The sequence below is a fragment of the Tyto alba genome, unplaced genomic scaffold (genome assembly GCF_018691265.1).
Source record: "Tyto alba isolate M040663 unplaced genomic scaffold, T.alba_DEE_v4.0 Super-Scaffold_28, whole genome shotgun sequence".
Classification (NCBI taxonomy): domain Eukaryota; kingdom Metazoa; phylum Chordata; class Aves; order Strigiformes; family Tytonidae; genus Tyto; species Tyto alba.
Genome location: NW_024881302.1, coordinates 4600205 through 4609195, shown reverse-complemented (window position 1 = coordinate 4609195; position 8991 = coordinate 4600205). Strand labels below are relative to the sequence as shown.

Genomic DNA, 8991 nt, shown 5'->3' with positions numbered 1-8991 from the left:
TGAGGCACACACAGGAGCGCGCCCCGCAAAGCGCACGCTGCACATGGGATCACACGCAACAAGGCGCACGCTGCACGGGGGTTCGCACACACACACACACACCCACACACCCCCCCACGCGCACGTTGCACGAGGAGTTTCACACACAGAGGAGAATGCTGCACACCAACACCCACACTGCACAGGCGCCGAGGTGCACGCTGCAGGCGGGACTGAGCACCAAGGGCCTCATCCAGCTCCAGCTTCCCCCCCCCCCCGTTATAAATTGAGACTACAATGGGTCGTAATCCAATTAAAATTTTATTAATTATAGCAAGTAGAATATGAGCAAAAACAGCGCTGGACGGCAGGGGAGTCTACGCTCCACCAACTGCCGTGTTGGGTAGATAAGACTGTCCTTTTTATACATCCCGACTCCCGCGTTCATAGAGTGGTGGAGATACTCTGCGCATGTTCCAACTGTTGCTAGGGGGTCTGTTTTCTTCTCGCAGCCGACCCCCCGCTTTCATGTCCTTATACGGAGCTGTTTTTCTTACTTTTATCAGTTTCCTCGGGACATCCCACGCTTTGCACAAGCGGCGTCGGCCACGTTTGCACAAGCGACAGCTGAGTTAGTAGCTGTTTGCCTTAGCGATTTCACATCCTTTGTTATCCGACCTTTACATTGGGTTTAGTCTAAGTCTCAATAAACAATATCCTAGTCCATAGTTTCTCACAATCCCCCCTTTTTCTTTTTATCCTACTATTGTTTATTAGACGCTACTTTCATTCTTAGCACTGCAAGCAAGCCTTCTTCCACAATTCCAACATTTATCACAACATTCACAGGGTAATATCTCAGAATTACAATCATAGTTCTTACGTGGTATAACGCATTCACAACAATCTTCATCATCTTTGTCTTCATTAATAGATACACTTTTATATTTTACCTCAGACCTTAAAATAAGTAATTTAGCTATGTCAAACCGTTCTCTAATAAAGTGTAAAATATAGCGTATTATACAAGGTCCAAATATAAGTCCCAGAATCAACATAATAAGCGGTCCTGCTAAAGCAGATAACAAAGTGGTTAGCCAAGGTGAAACATTAAACCAGTTTTCATACTACGATCTGCCCGTCTCGCGATCTTTTTTACGTTGCTCTAACCTTTTCTGGAGTTCAGACATGGTGTCCTGGACTACTCCCATATGGTCAGCAAAAGAACAACATTCTTCATTGAGAGCTACACATAACCCTCCTTCCTTTAAGAACAATAGGTCTAATCCTCTTCCATTTTGCAGCACTACCTCTGATAAAGACTTTACCGAAGTGGCTAAGTTTTGGATAGATTGTTCTATTTTTGCTAAATCCTCATCTACAGCCATCTGTAAACTTTGTAATTCCTGACCTTCTACTAGGGAGGCTGTGCCCGTACCTGCTCCAACTCCGCCCGCTGTCAGCAGAGTGGCTAGGGTTACCACTGTAATTGGCTCTCGTTTTTGTCTATTCAGGTCTCCTTCAAAGTGGCGTAACACCTCCTCAGAGGTGTGATAGATCAGACGAGGAACAATAATCACCTGTATGCAAAACTGAGATTGATTAAACACGTTTAAGGATAGGCAAGGCGTTACTCCGATGTCTGAACAAACCCACTTAGCTCCTGGTGTCGGGATAGCCCATTTGTCATTTTGATCCTTGTGTCTTTTTATATTGGTGTTAGTGATTGTTTGGTTGCACAAGGGCTGATACCTTTTGGGAACTGTACCTATACATTTTCCTTGACCTGTTACTAATTGAATAGTAATTCCTTGTGTATGGTTCCTCTGGTCATCCCATGGGCATTCTTGTGGGTTTGAACCACTAGACCATTGAATCCTATCTGATATTCCGATTGCCTCAAAATATGGTGGTCTAATATTGTAACATAACCAGCATTCCTTAGTTAAATTTGGTTTACTTTCATTAAGGGTACGATAAGAGGCTTGCATTAAATCCCATAAGGGGTCTTTAGATTCTGACACTCCTGAATCCCTAACTGAAGAGTACTCAGTCACTGTGTCATTAGTTGTTCTATCTGTTACTGATAGGAAGTTTGGACGAATGGTTGTAACACTTGTGGGAACCATTTTTTTCTTAGGAAAAGTGGGTGAATTTAGGACTGAGTTTGGTCCTACTGGTAAGGGATCGTGGGGCATCGGTCTTTTCATTATTTGAAAGATTCCTCCTCTGTCTCCACCCGGTTCCCAATATCTAATTCCCCAATATTTTCCTGCTAACCACTGATCGTTGTCTGGGTTTTTAATTGTTATGTTAATACTTTTACAATATCCGTCATTGTTACAGTGTCCGAATACACGTCCATCGCTTCCTATGTGAGGTCTCTTACACTTTTCTGGTGACCACTTTATTTCTAGATATTCGTCTCCAGATGTGGACCACTCAGAGGCCCATGTTTCGCATCCCCAATAGCCACAGTAATAGTGACCTGGAAGGTTACAATAACCTCTTCCAGGATTGGACGCGGGACATATGTAGATTGGTTTGCACAGATCAGCTTTGTCTTTACGGTGTCCAGTAATTAGATCGCGCAAACTCACATTAAAACTAAATGTACCCGGTGTAGCCCGTGCTTGAATTGGATTATTTGGATGTTGTATGTTTGTTATTGTCCAATTCATAGGTTCATGAGGGTTTCCTCCTTTTGCCTGGGCTATTATCAGTAACAAGACTAACGGTATACCGGGAAAAAGGGTGTTTGTCACTTTTGCCAATTTAAGTATATTTTTACCAGTCCTGGGGAAGTTTGACCATTGCTGCTTTTGCGTCCCATTGTTCTGATTCTTTTCCCCACGGTTTGTTCCTCCTCTGCCTCGCCCGTCGACTCGGTTGCTTCGAGCCACGGGGTGTACCATCTTCTCGGCAGCAAGGGAATTCTTCAGGAGAACAGCTGTTTCGGGCTTTCTGCCTGTTTATATAGACTTCCCACTTTGCAGCTTTAACTGGGGTACTGATTACTTTCCATTGAGGTTTCGTCACGGGGCCTTTAATGCGACTGGCATGAGTCCATCCACGCTCAGCAGTCCGGACAGCTATTTCTGTTGTAAGTAAAACAAGATAAGGTCCCTCCCAGTTGGGTTTTAGGGTTTCTTCCTTCCATACTTTAACCAATATCCAATCCCCAGGTTTCACATTGTGAATTTTTAAGTCCAACGGGGGTCGTTGCACAATCAGTCCATGTTCCCAAAGCTTATTACGATGTTCTGCTAATTGTGAAACATATTCATTAATCACATGGTCTCGAATTAAAACATTTGTTTGTGGATTTTCAATTCTATAGGACATTCCATACACCATTTCAAACACTGATATTCCCACATCTGCTCGGGGTCTGGTTCTGAGAATTAATAGTGCCATGGGTATGCACTTAATCCATGATAATTTGGTTTCTATCATTAATTTAGTCAAAATAGCTTTGATTTCTCCATTCATCCTTTCAACTTTTCCCGAACTTTGTGGATGCCATGGTGTATGGTATTCCCACTTAATACCCAAGCTTTCGGTTAGATCTCTAACAATTTTTGACACAAAGTGTGTTCCTCTGTCCGAGTCGATTACTTCAGGCACTCCATATCGAGGTATAATGTGTTAAAGTAACACTTTAGTAACTTGGTTAGCAGTTGCCCTGGAGGTAGGAAAAGCCTCAACATAATGTGTTAAATGATCCACCATTACTAATAAATATTTGTAACGCCCTACCCTAGGTAGTTCAGTAAAATCCACTTGTATGTGTGAGAAAGGTCTGTATGCTGGGGAACGTCCTCCAAGAGGTTTTTGTCTCATGTTGTTTCGATTAACCTTTTGACAGGTCTCGCAGGCTGCCGTGACTGCCTTTGCTATGTTATATACGCCTATACAGGCAAACTGTTGATTGAAATGATCAACTAATGCCTGGGTTCCCCAGTGTGTTTTGCTGTGTATTTTTGAAAATATTTCGAGTGCTATGCCTTTTGGCAAGACTTCCCTCCCATCTGGCAATATGTATTTACCCTCTTGTTCCTTAGCTCCCATTTGTTCTAGTTTTTCCTTTTCTGCAGACTCAAAGCTCAGATTTTTACTAACAGGTACTTGTTGTATCGTCAAAATCGTATTATAATTGCCTGCCACTCGTTTTGCTTCTGTATCAGCTGCATTATTTCCCCTAACTTGATAACTTGTACCTCGCTGGTGTCCCTTTATATGTACAACTGCTATTTTATTCGGCATTTTCAATGCCCCCAGAACTCGCCGAATTAATTCCGGGTATATCAGTTCTTTTCCCTGCGAGTTAACAAATCCTCTTTCCTCCCATATTTTCCCAAAAGCGTGTACTACCCCAAACGCATAGCATGAGTCTGTATATATAGTTCCATCCTTTCCCTTCAGTGATACTAATGCTTTCCACAATGCATACAGCTCACAGGCTTGAGCCGACCAGCCGGCACTCAGGGGGCCTGATTCTATTGTCTTAAATTCTCCTTTTTCCAACTTAACGACGGCATATCCGGACAATCATTTACCTTCTACTATTCGTGATGATCCGTCTATAAATAAGACTTCCCCACATTGTAGTAGTTCTTCTTCTAGGTCTGGCCTAATGCGTGTCTGTTGTTCAATTGTTTGGAAACAGTTGTGCAATAGTTCATTACCTTCTCCTGGGTACAAAAATTCAGCGGGATTAGCTGCTCCAATAGTTTTCAAAGTTAATTTAGGGGATTCTATAAGTATTCCTTCATATTTCAATAATCGACTATCTGTAAGCCATTTTTCTGCTTTTTGTTGTAACACTCCTCTTATATTATGAGGCGCATATAGGACAATTTTCCCATTAAAAGTAATACGGTTTGTCTCTTCAAGTAATAAGGCAGCGGCAACTATGATCTGTAAACAACTTGGCCAACCCCTGCTCACAGGGTCCAACAGCTTTGATAGGTATGCCACCGGTTTCTTCTATCCGGCCCATTCCTGAGTTAATACTCCGAATGCCGTTCCTTCATGTATGTTAACAAATAAATGGAATGGTCGCTTTAAATCTGGCAGACTTAAAACCGGTGCTTGACTTAGCTCCCTTTTGAGACTGGCAAACTGCTCTTGATCCTGAGGGGTCCACTTGGGTATTTTGTCTTTAGACAGTTGTTCATATAGGAATTTAGCCTTAAAACTGTAGTTCTCTATCCATTGTCTACAATATCCAAGTAGTCCTAATACCTGCCGAATTTGCCTCTTAGTGACAGGCATAGGTAGTTCCAGAATTCCTTTAATGCGCTCTGGATCCAATATCTTTTTGCCGTTAAACAAATAATGCCCCAAATATTTCACTTTTTCCTCCACAAATTGTAACTTTTCTTGTGATACCCTTAGTCCCTTTTGTGCAAGGAAGTTTAGGAGTCGAATGCTTTCTTTTCTTACATTCTCCTGATTATTCCCTGCTATGAGCAGATCATCTACATATTGTAAAAGCACATTTCCCGTTTGTACCTGGTATTCCTTCAAGAGCTCTTCCAGGGCCTGGCCAAACAGATTGGGGGACTCAGTGAACCCTTGGGGGAGCACGGTCCATCTCAATTGCTGTCTACGGCCTGTCTCTATATCTTCCCATTCAAAGGCAAAATAATCACGGCATTCTTCTGCCAGTGGACAGGCCCAAAAGGCATCCTTTAAATCAACCACGCTATACCAGGAATTATGGGGTCATAGTTTGCTTAGCAGTGTGTATGGATTTGCCACTACAGAGAACCAGGTGATAGTTCTTTTATTTCCCTTAAATCATGCACGAGCCGATATTTCCCATTCGGTTTCTTTACAGGCAGAATGGGGGTGTTAAAGGGTGACATACAAGGCTCTAAGATTCCTTGTGCTAATAATCGATCAATTTCTGGTTTCAATCCTCTCCGTCCTTCTAGGGATATGGGATATTGCTTTATCCTCACAGGTATGTAGGGTTCAGAAATTTGGATTTTAATCGGTGGGATTTCCAGTCTACTAATTGTGTCCGGAGAATACCAGACATTGGGGTTAATTTGTTTTTGATCATCCATGGTCAAAGGATAAGCAAACACTGTTAGTTCTCAATTTTTTACTTTAATTTCTAATTGCAATTCAACAATTAAATCTCGCCCTAGCAGATTAAATTCTGCTTCAGGGACGAGCAAGAGTTCACCCATTCCAAATTTATTTTCAGTTTCGAATATTACATTTTTGATTTTGCTTACTTTAAAGGGTTCTCCTTTTGCCCCAATTACTTGTACTTTTTCAGGGGAGATTTTACATCCCTCGGGTATTTGTCTAATAGTCGATTTTTCAGCCCCAGTGTCTACTAAAAAGGTGAACTCTTGTTTATGGGGACCTATTTTTAATTTATCAAGGGCTCATGATGACTCCGGTCCCCTAAAATATAGAGCCCCTGACTTCCCTATTCCGTTTTTAATATTTCCTCATCCCTGATCCTTTCTCTGCAACTCCTCTTTATATGTCCCTTCTTTCCACAGTAAAAACAAAGTCTCTGTTCCTTCTTTACTACTACATTCCCCTGTTTCGTTTCAGCAGATCTGTGTTCATTTGTCCGCCCTTTACGATCTTCTCTGACCGCTGCTACCATCATTTTTATTTGTTGCTTGCTGCTTTCTTCTTCTCTCCTTACATATACTTTCTGAGCTTCCCTCAATAATTCATCTAACCCTCTATTCTGCCAGTCTTCTAACTTTTCAATCTTCTTTCTAATATCCTCCCACGATTTTGCCACAAACTGAGTTTTGAGGAGCGCTTGCCCTAAAGGGTCGTCTGGATTTACCCCGGAGTACAGCTGAAGGGCTTTCCTCAGTCGTTCCAGCCACTCAGTAGGGCTTTCATCTTTCTTTTGCATTTCATTAAATGCTTTATTGATATTCTGGCCACGGGGTACTGCTTCTCTAATCCCTTGAGTTACTGTAGTTCTTAAGTCCTGCATATGAGTTCTATGCACCAGATCCTGATTATCCCAATTAGGTCTTTGGAGTGGCCATTTAATATCTGCTTGAGGCCCCTGAGCATGTTGAGCATCCCACAATCTCATTCCTGCTCATCTAATCATGTCTCTCTCCTCGGTAGTAAATAATTGACCAAGGATAGATTGCATTTCATCCCAAGTATAAAGGTTTGGTCCCAAAAATTGATCTAATCTTTCCGCCACTCCGAGTGGGTCCTCAATTAGGTTTCCCATCTCGGTTCTTTTAAAATCTCGTAGGTCTGCCGAGCTTAGGGGTACAGAAATATATCCAATTACAGGTTGAGGTCCCCCCATGGGCACTTCCCTTAAAGGATACATCTGAGCTGCCCCTTTTTGACTTCTAGTCACGTGTCTAGGAGGAAGGGGAAACCCTTGTTCTGATTCTGGTGGGGGAGTGGGAGCTCTGGGGACCTCTGGAGGGACTGCAGGAGCAGGCGGGGGAGCGTAAGGAGGGGGAATTAGAAGAGTTTCATCTAACTCTTCCTTCTTTTTCTTTTGTTTAGTTTTTATTTCATTCAGCGGGTAAAGTCTAGCTCTCGGTTTCTCGAGCCACACTTCCGCATATTGACTCTCCTCCGGGTTAAGGGATTTTTTACTATTAACCCAGAGGTTTAATTGCTGTCTTACCCAATCTTCTTCTGACCCATAGACTGGCCAAAAGACATGTTTAGAAATCTTCTTCCCTCCCCATACCTTAGTACAATATTCTATCATCTTCTGCTTATCTTTCCCTAGGGCTCCAGGGAAGTATTCCCAGTTGTCTAAGATGTATGCCAGAAGGGTATTCTTAGGTACAGTGGGTGCCCTTCCCATGGGAGTCGAAGGCTTGCTGCCCTTCGCCCCCATCTTCTGAATTATCCACAAACACACACTCACTCACTCCCCTTGTTCCTGGCCCAGTCCCTCGCGGGAAATGCAGTACTTAAGAGTCTGCACTCACTTGGTTCAGTATATCGAACCTCTCATTTGTTATAATTCAGGAAACCCAATCCCGCCCGAACGGTAAACCCGCAAATAAATCCGCAATATACTTACGCGTCCTGCATCTTCGTCCGGACTCCTGTGCACAGAATTTTATGGGATTTTACCGGTTTTATCTTTGCTCATTATTCTAGAATTTAGGTTCGTCGGTAAGGATGGGGTGGGCTATCAGTCGCGGGGCCGCGGATTGCCGCGGGGCGCCTCCCCGGAGGACAGATGTCCACCGCTCCTTATCCGAGTCACGGCACCAGAAATTGTTATAAATTGAGACTACAATGGGTCGTAATCCAATTAAAATTTTATTAATTATAGCAAGTAGAATATGAGCAAAAACAGCGCTGGACGGCAGGGGAGTCTACGCTCCACCAACTGCCGTGTTGGGTAGATAAGACTGTCCTTTTTATACATCCCGACTCCCGCGTTCATAGAGTGGTGGAGATACTCTGCGCATGTTCCAACTGTTGCTAGGGGGTCTGTTTTCTTCTCGCGGCCGACCCCCCGCTTTCATGTCCTTATACGGAGCTGTTTTTCTTACTTTTATCAGTTTCCTCGGGACATCCTGCGGTTTGCACAAGCGGCGTCGGCCACGTTTGCACAAGCGACAGCTGAGTTAGTAGCTGTTTGCCTTAGCGATTTCACATCCTTTGTTATCCGACCTTTACATTGGGTTTAGTCTAAGTCTCAATAAACAATATCCTAGTCCATAGCTTCTCACACCCCCCATACCCACACGTGGTCCCTGCTCCCACCAAAGGCCTTTACTCTGTCCTGCAGAGCGACAGCAGTCCCTGTCACCTCCCCTCTCCCCCCTGTGACCCTCCGGGTGCCTCTGCCCACGGGACCCAGTGCTTCCCTCAATCTCCAGCCCAGTTCTTTGGGTCCAGCACCAGGGAACTGCTCTGCTCCTCCTGAGGCCCCCCAGTCCCACATCATCCAGGCTTTATTGTCCATCTTGACTCCATTTCCAGCCAGGAAGCTCGAGGGACCGCAGGAGGAGGCCAGGGAGG

At 43.7% G+C, this 8991-nt stretch overlaps 1 long non-coding RNA gene across 1 annotated transcript; it reads left to right on the top strand.

Moving 5' to 3' along the window:
- The first annotated feature begins 263 nt into the window (after positions 1-263).
- On the top strand, positions 264-8675 carry LOC122153996. The gene is made up of 3 exons (XR_006165875.1): positions 264-472; positions 675-679; positions 8413-8675. It is a non-coding gene; the product is annotated as an uncharacterized LOC122153996 (long non-coding RNA).
- Positions 8676-8991: the final 316 nt, after the last annotated feature.